This window comes from Hoplias malabaricus, chromosome 5, assembly GCF_029633855.1.
Source record: "Hoplias malabaricus isolate fHopMal1 chromosome 5, fHopMal1.hap1, whole genome shotgun sequence".
In the NCBI taxonomy this organism is placed as follows: domain Eukaryota; kingdom Metazoa; phylum Chordata; class Actinopteri; order Characiformes; family Erythrinidae; genus Hoplias; species Hoplias malabaricus.
Window position 1 is genome coordinate 45,742,275 of NC_089804.1, and position 16,149 is coordinate 45,758,423.

Genomic DNA, 16,149 nt, shown 5'->3' on the forward strand with positions numbered 1-16,149 from the left:
AGAGGTTGAGTTTCTGCACGTCTAAGGCATTTTAATAAACCCTGCTATTTCTAATGTAAAGTCTGGATATTTAAAACCCTCACTAATACCGTAAATGTTATTGGACAGAGCAGGAACCTAAAGGCTGCACAAAACAGAAACCCGCTATAAGGGATTTACAATTTGGGGAGAAAGATATTCAAAGTAAACGAAAAATGTAAAAAATAATAATAATAGTAAAAATAAATAAATAATTGGTGGATTTAAAGTAAGTAAATATATCATTTAACATGTGTTGAGGTTGTTGTATATAGATACAATTCAACAAAAACAAACAAACAAATCAAAACCAAACTAGAGGCCTCTGTAAAGATCCCTCTCCTCCCGGGAAATGTCGCTGAGTTTAAAAATGGACGGCTGCACTAATCAGCCCTTTACGTGCTGATGTGCTTTCACACAGGTCCGGTAACGCGCGCGCGTCAGCGTGCGGGAGCGAGATAGGGCGCGCGCCGTTTCAAGGGCACCTCGCTGATGAGGCTCTGGGCTAATAGGGAGGGGGGCTTGGGACCGGGCCATGACGTCATTATGTCCCCATGTAATCCTCTTGCGTTGAGCCCAATCAGCAGAAGGAGCTGCGCGTGTCTGGGACGGGGAAGAGAGGGAAAAATCTCTAATCCGCGAGACTGGATCAGAGAGAGAGGGAGAGAGAGGGAGAGACTGAGAGAGAGAGAGAGAGAGAGAGAGAGGGAGGAAAAAAAACACCCACCCAGGGCTGGACCAAACAAGCGCTTGTGCTAAGGACGAGGCGAGATTAAAAAGGGGATGCGCCGGAGAGGGACGTGCCCCAGTGCTGGTGGGGCTTGTCGGAGCACTAACGCACGGAGGAGATGATAAGCAAAGAGTGGGGGATGCTGAAAAGGGCTGTTTTATACGGAAAAGAGGAAAAAAAAGACAGAAAAAGCAAGCCACGCTGAAGAAGAAGCGCGCTCCTGCTCTGCCGGACTGACTGCCTGACTGCAGAGCTGAGGCGAGCTGTGCTGAAGTTGGGATGCTGGTTTTCCCCGCGCATTGTTTTGATGTTGTTTTGCCTCTGCTTGGACATTCACGGTCACAGAAGCCACGCAGGCAGCAGTGAAGTGGACGCTGGACTGCATTAACCGAAACGGAGGGCGTTATTCGCATAGGCGAGTGGAGACGGGTGAAAGTAGTCTTGGAAAGCTTTGCTCTACTCACTAAAGGATAGTATGTTCCTGCAGCATCAACTTCCATTCTCTCAGTCCCTCTCTGTGTGCTTTTATTTCTCTTTCTGTTTTTGAAAGCTCGCACGTCTCTCATTGTTTTATTATTATGACGATTACTGAGGACAAAGGAACAGTTTTTGGGGACTGGAGCGAAGAAAACCACGGACACACTGAGAAACGCCAGCGTTCTCTTTCGGCTGGAGCATAACCACCAGGAGAAATCCACCCATATTGACTTTGTTTGTTTGTTTATTGTTGCTGCTGTTATGTGAGCGTGTAAACGCTGCGCCTCGCTTCTACGTTCCTTTAAATGTGCTGTAATGATGGTGCAGCGGCTATTTGTAGCATCCTGTAGCCCAAAATTAGAAAGCGCGTAGGCGGTAAATGTGTCATTTGATGATATCTTTGCTGTAGCTTTTGTTGTGCAGTGCTGTAGATTTTGCGCGCGCCGGTGTCTCTCCACGTTTGCATCAATTCAGTCGGTGCGTCACGGCAGCGCGTGCACATGGACCCAAGTAGAGGGTTGATTTTAACTCGCGTGGGGGTAGGGGGTGGGGGGCGGGGGCGCTTTACAGCTCTCTCTCTCTCTCTCTCTCCCTTGAAACGGCGGCCGGGTTCTCGCTCTGCGTGTTCACAGCGGACCTTGATTTGATGTCCAAAACAATTAAGGCACGCGGTGAATGCCAAGAGAGGAATATCCACGAGCGCCGCGCTTTCAGACCGCGAGATGACCGTCCGTGATATCAAAGTGAACACAGGGACGGTTCCGATTTAGTAAAGCGGCTTGATGCTAACGGGATGAGCCGTGAGACGCGCTTTCAGAAGGGAACGCGGAAAGACGAGGTTCATACTGAAGCATCCTCTAGCACTGATAACAGATCAGGCCTTTTTATTCCAACAGTCTACAGAGTAGAGTCACCTGTTCTGGGCCATCAGATAAGATTGACCATGGTTACCATCTCCTATGATATCAGGTCTATTCAGGGAAATGCAGGTTTTTAATACAATTCTAAAAACATTTTTAACAGTAAGCGTGCCCCTGGTGACCATATTAGCGCATTGTGGCTTATTGTCTTACAAGCGCTATAGGATACCTTTTTACTAACACACAACTACATTCACATGGCAGCTGTATCATATAAAACAGTGTACTATTTCAATTTACAATACAAAACATCCAATTACAAAGCATTGTCATAATACTATACAAACACAGTAGCATTTTATTTATTTATTTTAGTTATTTATCGAGCGTGCGGTACCATAGCACACACTACTCTGACACCATTTACCAAATTACAGCAGCTACTTCATAACGCACTGTCCTATATTAACATATAAGACACATATAAGTCCCATGTGAACTGATGGCCCATAATACCTGAACCCACCCCAATCTGGAGCCCAAGGAAGGCCTCTATCCTCTCCCTTATCCAATTATCCTCAAGTAGGATAATTGCTAAATGTCCACTTTGATAATCTAGGCTATGAGAAGTAGGCTGGATAAGAAGCACACACACTAAAACCCTACTGAGAGTTCCAAACGCCACGCTATATTAAGCAGCATTGGTGATGGAGTGGGGGAGGGGGCCACAGAAAGATCCTGACAGGAGAAATGCTTATATTCACCGTGCACTTCAACTGTAAGCTTTATCTTCGTAATCTTTAAGCTAGTCTACATCTGTTGCCCCATTTCTCGCTCACTGCAAAAGGGGGATGGAAGGTCTAGCCGGTGCAGAGCCTGCAAACTCAAGCCCATTTTATTCTGAGTGTAAGTGAAGGTGCATGTTGTTTACACAGGGGAAGAGAAATAGAGAAAGAGTTGGTATAGCATTGGAATAACCAAAATGTCATTAATGTATAACAATGAGACGAGGTCTTGGGCTTCTAATGGGCTAGTGCGCCCCCTTTGGAGTCCGGCTGCAATAACTTTAATTACAGACGCCATCAAGTGAACAGCTTCTTCTCGACAGAACAATCAGACATAATTGAGCTTGAGCTTCGGACATTATCAGAGCAACAGCTCAGTTTAAAACTCAACACCGGCGCGGCCTGTGGGTCTGGGGATGTCTTTTCAACTAAGGATTACATACAAAGGGCATTGTGGTTTCAAAGGGAACTGTTCTGCACCGCCTTAAATGTTTAAATAAAACGGAGCAGCGTTAAGTCGATCTTCATGTACGAGCGTGTTTAGTTATTTATTTTTTTTCACTGTTTGTTGTCAGCCTGCTTGTCCTACATAGAACAGTGCGTTCTCCTCTTGTCAGGGACAAACTGTTCCAGCCAAATGCTGCTCCAGGTGGCGAAGTTGGAAGCCAGAAGATGTTAGACGCAGTGGAATAATTCTAGAGAAGAAAGTTACACGGTCTTGACAGAAAAATAGATTGTGTTCTGAAACCATTCGTATACGTTTACAAAAAGTAAACTAACATGTGGTACGCAAATGCAATTAAAGATAACGCTGAACTACAAAATAAAAAACAAAAGCTACCCTCAAAAACAGTTCGCATAATGCATAATGTTTACAGTCCGTATTTATCCAAAACATACAAACGTCCAGTAAACATTCTCTGTGCCCTGTCAAGAGGCGCCTTACGTACACTGCAAATAAAACATTTCATTCTACAAATAAACGTATTTGAATACATGTAAACACAGGCCTACTTGAATTAAACGGAGAAAGGTAAGTATTATCCATAAACGTCGATGTTTTCAGTGAAAACTGTACTCCGTGTTTGACCCTGTGCTTGGAATCTCAATAATAAACGCATTCTATGTATTTCACGCTTGTGGTTTCTTGGTGTATATTTGAAAATTGAATTGTGTCCATTTTGACTTTCTCGCTTACATTCATTTTAGGTCCTGAGACCCTTTCACTCCGTGCCTCTGTTGTAACAAAATCTCTCCGAGCAATTCACACATATTAATCATATATCAGAGTTCACATGAATATTTTTAATGATTAACATTTTAATAATGAATAGAAATGGACTCGTCGCTGTCCGCGCGAATCCACCTGAGAGTTCTTCCGATTTTGGCCCACGAGTAGGCCCTGAATTCTGGTCTTGCAAAATAAATGCTCCACTGCAGCACTGGCGATCCGCACAGACGGGTAGGCCTATGTGTGCGCGCGCGTGTGTGTCTGCACACATACCAGGTGTAGATCACCATGTGCGGCCCAAAATATACTCTGGTGTGTCTTCTCCCTCAACGCAAATCATTGCAGTTTAGCATAAAGACCAATGTTAAGGTCAGGGATAAAATAAGGGTATAAGTGTCGGCTGGTGATTCAGGGATAATGTAAGGTTAAGACTCCAGTATTTAATTGGAAGTCTATGTAGTGTCCTCGCGGTGCATGGCAGAAGTCTTTCGTGTGTAAAAATTCACAGCGCATGAAGAAAAATGTCTCATTATGAGAAGGTTTAGTTCTATTTTAAGCCTGATGTCTGCATTTCAGAGTAACACAAGAAAAGCGAGCAGAAAAGCAAACCGCCATGGCCTACTGTTCTGTCATTCATAAATATGAAGTCTAGGACCCAGTCCTGAGAACAATATCTCCCAGCTCCAGATATTATAATAAACCATGAAAAAAAACGTAAGAAACACACGTTTAAAAACATCTCCAAAATATGTTTAACACTGATACGAAGAGGACTGAACCAAAGCATCCGGTGATTGTAAAGTCATTTCTGAAGCGGTCTGAAATACCACAGGCATAAGACTGGAGACTCGTTCCTCAAACCCAATGCTGACTCTTTAAGGTGAAATCTATCAAAACACTAACAATGATTTACGTAAAATGAAAGTAAACACAGACCTATATTTGAAGGCCTGGCCTTAAAATCAAACATATTGCGGACTATTATTTAAAATACATATTATTATACAGTGTCGCTGTGGTATTATAAAGAGTTTTGGGCAGTTTTACCGACTCGGTATTCGTTATATTTAGCTCGGTCATTTTTTGTCAGCTTTTGCCTCGTCCTCTGCCTCAGGCCGTCAGAAGGCCTGCAGCTCTATACCGAGCTGAACAGTAGCACAACGCTCAGCACCTCGGAGAGCGCCTCAGCAGCTCACCATCAAACCCCAGCGCGAGGACACGCGCCAAAGACACGGAACGAGATGCGGCGCTAGCTGAACATCGCCGCGCACATGACGCCCACTATCAAACAGCACCAACTCCTGTCCACTATCAGAATTCTAGGAATGTTTGTGGCAAACTCGGTCTGCCCAGACAGACAGACAACAGTAAAGCTCAGTGAATGAAGACGGGTGGCCCCTGCTCTGTGGCGGTGTGCAGCGCCCTCCTGTGGTGCAGATCTGCTCGCACACAGCCACACAGCTTCCATAAATCACCGTGACAGCAACCGAGGCTGAGTCGAATAAAGTTAAACAACGCAGAAATGTTTCTGATAAAGCTTACTGCTCCTGCTGTTACAGCACTGTGCAATCATTTAAACAATATTCGGTGAAGACAAGTCATTAAGTATAAATTAGTCTTGCAGCATGAGGACAAAGAGCAGAACAGAACATTACAATATATTCTCAGTGAACTGTATTAAAGACATATTCCATTAGTCCACCGTTTCTCTGAATGACACTATTCTCACTATTGTTTTTCAAGAGACTTGCTTTCAGGTCTAACTCTGTAGTCAATTTTCCACATCTTCAAAGTTCAGTTTTAGACGGCTGCACTCTGCTTCTTGAGTGTTAAGCAACACTGAACACACTGAAGTGAAGATGAGGTCTGGTCTCTGGGTTTGCCAGTCCATTGCTCTGGGAACACAAGTAGATTCATGTTTGCTTTGCACATTTTGTTTCGTCTTTCGTCAGTAATGTCCTTTTGACAGACAAAATAAGACTCAAAGTGTTGAGCCGTCACATTTGTGATTTTTTTCTTCTAAAGCAAAAGTTGAGTTTAAAGTTAGAGTGTCCTTGTAGATAAGGGATAGACGAAAATTAAGCTCCACTTAAAATGCTTCTTCCTAGAGTTTTAATGCAAGGTAAAAATAAAACATTTGGCTCATTCATTTTGGTCTAATCTTGATGAAAGTTTTATACAATGAGTTTTTGGGATTTTAATTTTTATATATATTTTATATATTCATATATCATTACATTAGATACAGGGTGAGTCACAAGTCGAAGTACAGCATTTTATTTTTTTCATAAATGAAAGGGAAAATGAGATGTCTATATTCCCCAACAGGTAACAGGTTAGGGGTTCTAACTTTTAAGTCCGGAACATGGCTGCCATCTTGAAATCCGATATATTGGAGCAAAGGCAAGTTTTATCCAATGGCGAGGTGGTCATGTAGCATATCAAAGAAAACCAAATTGTATCAAAAATTGATTGCCACAATCAGATTTTGCAATATATCTAGTGGTTCAAAAGTTATCAACACCAAAATGTCAAATAGTTTGTTGTTACAGCCTTGACCAGACTCTAAATGCTCAGTGTAATCTTTGGTCAGAATGGCGCTAAGCATTTAGGGTCCAGTCGAGCCTGTAATGAACAAAGAACGAAAGATACGGCAAATGGGCGGCACGGTGGCGTAGCAGGTAGTGTTGTAATCACACAGCTCCAGGGACCTGGAGGTTGTGGGTTCAAGTCCCGCTCTGGGTGACTGTCTGTGAGGAGTTTGGTGTGTTCTCCCTGTGTCTGCATGGGTTTTCTCCCGCAGTCCATTAACAAACTTTGGTAGGCTCAAAAGTGTCCATAGGTGTGAGTTAACGTATGAGTGTGTGTCGCCCTGTGAAGGACTGGCATTCCTGCTTTGTGGCCTCTGATTCCAGGTAGGCTCAGGCCCCGCCGCGACCCTGAGTTGGATAAACAGTTACAGACAATGAATGAAATACTGCAAATCTGATCGTGGCAGAAAATTTGGTTTGATATGCTGCATGACCAACTTAAGAAAATAAGAAAATAATAATAAAATTGCTTGTTTGTTTCGGTCTTGCAAGGCTGCAAAGAGCTCATTCTCCCCATATCTCCTGTGTAGGTCTCACTACCAGCAGTGAGGAAGACTAAGCAACATGATTTATTTATGGATATCTAACTTGTGCAGTTTAATAAACAAAGTACATGCTACATTTGCTAAAACAGTCTGTTTTCAGATGCTCTCACATTTAACTAGTTGCACTTAAAAAAGTATCCTAAATGTTCTTACATAGGGCGGCACGGTGGAGCAGCAGGTAGTGTCGCAGTCACACAGCTCCAGGGGCTGGAAGGTTGTGGGTTCGATTCCTGCTCCGGGTGACTGTCTGTGAGGAGTTGGTGTGTTCTCCCCGTGTCCGCATGGGTTTCCTCCGGGTGCTCCGGTTTCCTCCCACAGTCCAAAAACACATGTTGCAGGTGGATTGGCAACTCAAAAGTGTCCGTAGGTGTGAGTGAATGTGTGTCTGTGTTGCCCTGTGAAGGACTGGCGCCCCTCCAGGGTCCTGCCTTGCACCGAATGATTCCAGGTAGGCTCTGGACCCACCGCGACCCTGAATTGGATAAGGGTTACAGATAATGAATGAATGTTCTTACATAGTCCATACTTAAGTGTGTAGTTCTTGGGAAAATCCTTAACAGGTAATTTATAAAGGACTATTTCAGAGAATCAGTGGTTCTTCTGTGGATTCCGCCACAGAAAAATAATAATAATCTTGGCCTCTTTATTCTGTGGCCACAAAAGGTCAGTGTTTTACCAAGCTCCCTCTACTGAAGCTCCCTCTACTGTTTATTTTTGGTTCTTGTTTAACAGTCAATACAGGGCTTAACCACTAACCACAACCAAGCATTATATCTGATACTAAAGCAGTTGGGACTTAACAAGTCAAATACACGTTCATCACCTTCATCTGATGCAGTCTGTCGTGTGAGGGGGAAAAGGGAACTGAAGAACTGAAGGGCAATATCTGTACAGCTCTATGGTCTTATGCATGAGTGATTTGCACATTATTCATTAAGACTTGTGCCATGATCAGAGTAGGCTTTAGAACATGAGCTGCGTTCAGTTAAAACACCTGACGTGATCATTCTTATTAGGGTTTATTCCCTGATCAGACATTGGTGTGCTTTCTATGGTGGCTGAGAAGATCCATTGTGCAGGAAATATCAGAATGCACTGCAAACGTGAACACACTAAAAAGACCCAATAGGAAAATGCCCTGCAAAAAGCAACAAAAGTGTCCATAGGTGTGAGTGTGTGTCGCCCTTTGAAGGCCAGGCACCCCCCCCCCCCCTTGTTCCTTCCTTGCACCCAGTGATTCCGGGTAGGCTCTAAAATGAATATATATATATATATATATATATATAATGCACTAGTGGGCTTGTTTACTCGTGTCCATGTTATTTGAAATGCTTCTCAGCTATTTAATTTCCATGACACAGTCAGTCACAGATGATGGAGCTTCATTATGGAAATAAGTTGTTGATTGTAGATGATTGCACTACATTACAAACCTTTAGAAAGCAATGAAAAGGTATACTAACTGTACCTAAACCTTAGTTGATTACTGCTCTTATCAAATAGAGAAACCAAACTCCTCCAACACTATGCTATGACCCGTTAGCTTTGTTATCTTAATTATTTTTACAACGTGGTCTATTAACAAGTATGATTAATTATTCTAAAAAATGCAAGCGTTTGGTTCTGTCACGAGAAAGAGGAGTACAACACCTTGTGTGTTCCAGCTTGGTGATATAATAATGCTACATAAGCAATGCAGTGGGTTAGTGAAGTAGGCTAGCAGTGTATGTGTGGGTGAGGGAAGATGACATAATGCCAGTGGACGATGCTCTCTTTCAGGTTGTGTAACACTCCATCGAGGTCACAGAGCAGCAGGTTGCTGTCCAAATTACTTGGATATGCGTACGAGCCGGAGAGAGCCAAAACAGAATATGCTCAGGATCAGTGCAGGACAGACACACACACACACACACACACACGCACACACACACACACGCACATAAACGCATACACGCACACACACACACACACAACACTGAAGCAGCTAAGGGGTCCAGTCGGTTCATGACTCTCATCGCTCTCTCTATCTCCTGTAGAGATGATATTTCCATTTGATGACTCAAAATGATTAATAAATATTTTAAAGGTGAGAAGAGAGAGAGAGAGAGAGAGAGAGAGAGAGAGAGAGAGAGAGAGAGAGAGAGAGAAGAATAAAATAAAAACACTCAACCAGTGCTGGACCAAACAAGTGCTAAGGATGAGGCCTTTTTTAAACACATTTTTAACTAATCTTAAACACTAAAAAGTGGTGATGAATTGACTGACTTTAGCTTCTGTACTGTTATTTAACTCTGCCCTCCACAGTCTGCATGTGAATATTCTACTCTTCTTGAAATTTTAACTGACAAATGCACAAAGAAAATATCTCCAGTGTTTCCACTGATCAAATAGTTTTATTAAAAAGAACAAAAAACTTACTACGAAGAACTGGCGCCCCCTCCAGGGTGTGTTCCCACCTTGCGCCCAGTGATTCCTGGTAGGCTCCGGACCCACCGCGACCCTGAATTGGATAAGCGTTTACAGACAATGAATAAATGAATGAATAAAAAAACATACTACTTACACCTTTAATGTACACAGGTAATGTTTGCCTATTCCTGTTTGATACAAGACATCAGCTGTTCAAAGGTCTGTGCTCACCTTTGAATGATTCACCTTTTCATGATGTGCCAAACATTTTCAACAAGAGACACATTTAGACTGAAGGCAGGTCCAGACACGGTGTCTGCTCTAGAATGTGCAGAAAAAGCCTGGCATTGTCTTGATAAAACAACCATGGACTTCCCAGCAAAAGATGTTGTCTTAATGGCTGCATACTGTATGTCTCTCTGAAAGCCCAATACACACCTCCACACCACTGATAAAACAGCACACTATGACAGATGCTGGCTTTGGCATTTTAATCTGATTACAGTCTAGATCAGTGGTTCTCAAACTTTTAGGTCACCTTCTCCTGACGAAATTTGCACCCCACCCCCACCCCTACTCCTCCTCTTTCACCAATGAATTTGCCAGGCAATGGGGGTCCGGCTTCACTCTCCACTAGCAGAAGCTGCCCAGAACTCCAGGCCAAGTCCTTCTGAGTTCCCCTTCCTTGCCCGGCTTACATCAGGCATGGTCCTCACCTCGCAAACCACCCTTTATAAAACAAAACCCACAAGTAACTCCTATGATTATTTACCACAGAAACATGTGCAGGGGCATAAGGCAAAATCTTGCTTAAATTTTTTTGCTTGTGTTTTTGTTGCTTTTTATTCCCTTGAAATGTGCATGCTTAACTCAAATCTATTATTACATGAAAATAAAGACTAAAAAGTATAGAGAGAATACAATACATTTATGAGAACATATCAAATTTATCAAATAAGCATTCTGAAATCAATAAAAAGAAGAAGATGTAAATTTAATATCAGTTATGTGCTTTAATAGGCAACAGGTGAAAACATGGGGGGGGGCTTGGAGATGTTGCTCATGGCGGCTCTCTGCGCTTGTAGCAGTAGATGAAAGAGGGGCGGTGCTGTGTTAAACCTTGTTTTAGGGCTGTAATAATGCGAAGAACGGCCACGTTTTCAGCCCAGTGCTTTATTCTATTTTGTCTTCACGTGTACAGAATTCTCGCTTAGTTGTTGTCTATTTTTGCCTCTGGATTTAGTCTTTCTGGGCTTCGGAGCACTTCCCGCGCACTTTTGGTCTCGAATTGTTTTTCTCGTTTTTGTTTTACCTTTTTATAATTAAATCCAAATTGCTCACGTCTGTCTATAGCCTTTGCTTATGTCCAGTAAGCAACTGAAATTGGGATTTCTTTGCACGGGTTTCTCAAAAAAAAAAAAAAAAAAAAAAAAACGAGGGGTCGCGTTCCCTCGCTGAAAGAAAAAAAAAAAAGCGGAGTAACAATGTCCCCACCCGCCTGCCGTTCCCTTACAGACGTAATCAACAATGGTGTATGCGTAGAACGTTGCATTTTTCTACAACACAAATTCATTTCATTGGGACATAATTATGAAAACTGTGAAACATTATGTATGTGTAATGAATACATTCCTTAATAAGTGGTAAAGGTTTCGAGGTCATTGTATCACCTTTTGCTGCTTCATGTACCACAGTTTGAGAACCACGGGTCTAGATAATCCTGAAAACAAGCTGAAACATGGACCTGTCTGACCACAGCTCACAAAAAGATGAGCTCAGGCCTAGAGAACTCCACAGTTTTACTGCATAGTTGTAGCATTGGTGTTCTGGAATATATCCTGAGCCCATGTAAATATATTAATCAGAGTATTTATTTTTTATAAATATTTGACAATTCTCTTCTGAAGTGTGGCACAAATGAGTCGAGGCACAAAACTGCTTGCAAAAACTGACCCTTTGGTGGATTCTTCATTAATAACTTTCACATTCCCCTGCTAACTGTAAAATGTTACATTTACAAATTAGAATCATGTTGCTCAATGTAAACATTGTTAATCATGTCTTTGAACATTTAGTTAAATAAAAAAGAATCAAGAATGAGGTATTATGTGCATCCTCATAACACAATGATCTATGTGTATTCTCAGTTTGTCTGATCAAATGTTCCTGATAAGATTTCACGGAATACTGGCTGCAGTTTTCATGACTTTCATTCTAATAAGCCCTATTTGTTCCAAGATTATTTTAATTGCCACACAACAACAGGGTACACTCCATGCATTTATAGATTCATCATTCATTATTCACAACAAATTATAATGTAAACTATACACAACTGAATTAATAAATGTAAAAAATAAGACTTAATTAGAAATACCATATGATAAATGTTAAAGTAACAAAAAATTATTTTAAACACACACACAATATATATATATTCTGTTCTCCTTTTGCTAGATCTCACTGCTGCGTTTGATACATTCATTCATTCATTCATTATCTGTAACCGCTTATCCAATTCAGGGTCGCGGTGGGTCCAGAGCCTATGTGCTCATTTCTCGTCTCTCCTCTCTTGGCCTTCCTGGTGTTGTGCTATCTTGGTTCACATCCTACTTAACATATAGATCTCAGATTGTGTCTATTGTAAAGAATCAAGCATTGTTCCCGTCACTCAGGGAGTTCCCCAGGGCTCTGTCCTTGATCCCCTGCTATTTAGCATTTGCATATTGCCTATTAGTAGCATTATCCATTCTAAAGGCCTCTATTTCCACTGCTAAGCTGATGATATTTAGATTTATTTTGCTGGCAGAATTTTAGTTCAATCTAAAAAATCTGCTCCCTGTACTCCCTCAGTTTCTCTGGTAACTTGTTTCTAAACACATCCGCTACAAAATTCTTCTGCTGACCTATAAGGCCTTGCATGGTTAAGCTCCATCCTGTCTTTCTGCTCTCTTACAGCCTTATGCTCTTTATGGGTGGTAGATCTTTCAGTGTTGCTGCCCCTACCATTTGGAATGCCCTGCCTCTCTCTCTTAGATTATCTCCCTCTCTTTCTGTGTTTAAATCTCAAATCAACTCTATATTTTCTCTACTTTCTTTCACTTCCTTTAAAGTTTTTTGTTTTCCCTCTATTAATTGTAAAGCGCCCTTGGGTTTATGAAAGGCGCTATATAAGTGTAACTTATTATTAAATAATTATTATGACTATAGTTGTACATTTATGTGTACATTTACATTGTCTGAACTTAAGGGCATAATTAATTTGTTTCTGGAAATGGATGCTACACTAAGAAGACTCATTAAGCCAATAAACCTGATGTAGCACTCGCCTATATCTTTAACACAATTAAAACTGAAGGTGCAATGAAGGGGGTGGTACAGTGGTGCAGCAGGTAGTGTCACAGTCACACAGCTCTGGGTGACTGTCTGTGAGGAGTGTTGTGTGTTCTCCCTGTGTCCGTGTGGGTTTCCTCTGGGTGCTCCGGTTTCCTCCCACAGTCCAAAAACACACGTTGGTAGGTGGATTGGTGACTCAAAAAAAGGGTCCGTAGGTGTGAGTGTGTGAGTGAGTGAATGTGTGTGTGTGTCTGCGTTGCACTGTGAAGGACTGGCGCTCCCTCCAGGGTGTATTCCCGCCTTGTGCCCAATGATTCCAGGTAGGCTCTGGACACACCGTGACCCTGAACTGGATAAGCGGTTACAGATAATGAATGGATGGTGCAATAAAGGGCTGTATGTGGCAAATGTGTACATTTATGTCCAGGCATAGAAAGGTGCTAATATAGGAAAGTGAGGCAGTGTAGTAAAATGTGTAAAATTTACAATTGTTCACAGGAGTAGCTGCAGAAAACAGGGACAGGAGCTTACAAAGAGGACAATATACAATGAAACATGTGAGCTGTGATGTGTTAGAGCACATGGCTCACTGTATGCAGCTCCCTGACTGAGATGGGATTTTAGTCTTTCCTGTTTGAGTTTAGGTTCAGGGAAGACCGGGCCATCTGTCTCTGACTGAGTTTGGCCTCTACACAAGTACAGTCTCACATACATGAAACTACATGTCCTTGCACACACACACACACACACACAAACACACACACACATTTACATACATTCTTCCTTACATGCAGTTGTTTGGTTTGTTGTCCTGATAACCTACTACTATTCAAAAGATGACTAATACAGCAAAATATTGTGGAGGAGGAGGAAGAGGAGGGAGGGAGAGAGGGAGGGAGGAAGAGAGAGGGAGAAGTGGGAGGGAAATGCTGACAAAGGAAATAAATAAAGCCAGTTACATAATCAATACCATCCCCTGGGATTCACACACATAAAAAATAGAACATATCGTACAAAAACTGAACTAGTTTTTCATAAATACAACATCACTAACCTACATCATCTCTAATTTCCAGGCTCAGATGCAATTCCACATTATGAAGAAAACGTCACCTTTAGCAGCAGTCTGATATAGACTTAATGCTAAGATGTAAGCAGATGTAAGCATCATTAATGCTAGGATGTATTCATAGATTTATTTGTTACATTTATATATATGTATATATATATTTTTTGTTTGCTGTTTACTCCATCTGCACATGTATTTGCGCTCTACTGGTCCATACCACATCCCCACACCCGACTGAAGGAATCAAGCCAATGTGATAGTGAGGAGAGGGAGGGGGGAAATGAAAGTGTTACACAACATGCTGTAGATAAATCCAGGGCACGTAATGAGCACATTTCCTCAAAAGCAGCTCATTTAAAATCTCAAAGAGGCTTCTCTCTGAGCTGCACATTTTTAACAATCTACATATGAACATTAAACCCCCCAAACTATAAGCTTTATTTGAATGACACATGGGATGCATCCAAAACCACCAACACTTTTTAATATTACACAATACATACTGCACTCTGTAAATATCAGAGAATCTTCATTGTCTGTAAAAACTCTTATCCAGTTCAGGGTCGAGGTGGGTCCGGAGCCTACCTGGAATCATTGGGTGCAAGGCGGGATCACACCCTGGAGGGGGCGCCAGTCCTTTATAGGTCGACACACATTCACTCACACACTCACACCTATGGACACCTTTGAGTCGCCGATCCACCTACCAATGTGTGTTTTTGGACTGTGGGAGGAAACCCACGCGGACACAGGGAGAACACACCACTCTCCTCACAGTCACCCGGAGCGGGACTCAAACCCACAACCTCTGAGTCCCTGGAGCTGTGTGACTGCAACACTATCTGCTTATTACAGCTTCCAGTCACTTTAAGAGTCTTATTATTTATTCATTTTTTTTCCCTGAAAATAAATTTCTTTTTTTTTTTATTCAGTAAGAACTTCTTAAATGCATTTACAGACCCACAGTGCCGAGTGGTCCTCAGTGCTGTACATATTTTGTATCTTTATACAAAATAAATACCTTGTTTTTTGCAAATGTCTGGTTTTATTTCTTGTCCTTTGGCTGTCCCCTTCCTAAAAAAATTTTCCTAATTAAAAACAAACTACTTGGACTTAATGCCCATGAAAGGTGGCCTCTATAGCTCTTTATTATACTGTAATGTACATATTTTACAATACTAATTTGACATAGCCTTTAAGGTGGCGTGCAGTTTTGGACAAAGGTTTAATCTTTAAGGAGTTGTTTATTAGCATTATTAATGTAATTACACAACAGTTTTACTGAGGCTTGCTCTTGTTTAAAAACGTTTTTAAACTGCATTCTGTCTCTGAAGGTGACCTGAAGAAGAAAACTCTACAAGCAATTACAGTGCTGCTCATGCAATTATAGAGCTGCTTGTGCTGGTTCACCAGCTGTTTTCTGACCCTCCTGCATTAGAATTGGTTGATAGTCTACACACAAGCAGTACTCATCCTGAATGTACTGTATGCTACATGTAATTACTGAATTAGCAACTACTTTAACTTAAATTACCACTGAATTATGTTCGCCCATTTTCTGCTCTTTAGAAGCTGCACATGAGCCCATGGTCTTCATGCCCAAGGTGTCAATTGTTCTAAAGCTTTCTCTAAAATCATGAAGTACCAATTTGGCATGAGTTAAAGAGGTGCTTATGATCCAGAGCTAATTATCCTGCATCAATACCTGATCTCATGCTTCTCATTTTAATCAAACTTGTGAAACACCTTATTGGGTCACTACTTATACATCAATTAAATCAGCAATTATACTTGTCCCTCTGCAAAAATTGCAACATGGTATTAATGTTAATAAAAACTTAGACAATACACACACACAACAAAGCCAGAGAGTAATAAGACATTCTTTGATGAAGAAAAAAGTTCCTGGGTAATCTCACTAGCAGTGTAAAATTTAACATGACTACCCTCAGGTTAGGTAGGGTGACCAGATCTGAGATGGTGAAAATGAGGGAGGGGGGGGGGGGATTGTGAACGAAACGCTTCTCGAAATTCTATGTAAGCTCTAGAAAAACAAAATCCCGGACGTTTGTGAAATTCCGACCAGACATTTTTTTAA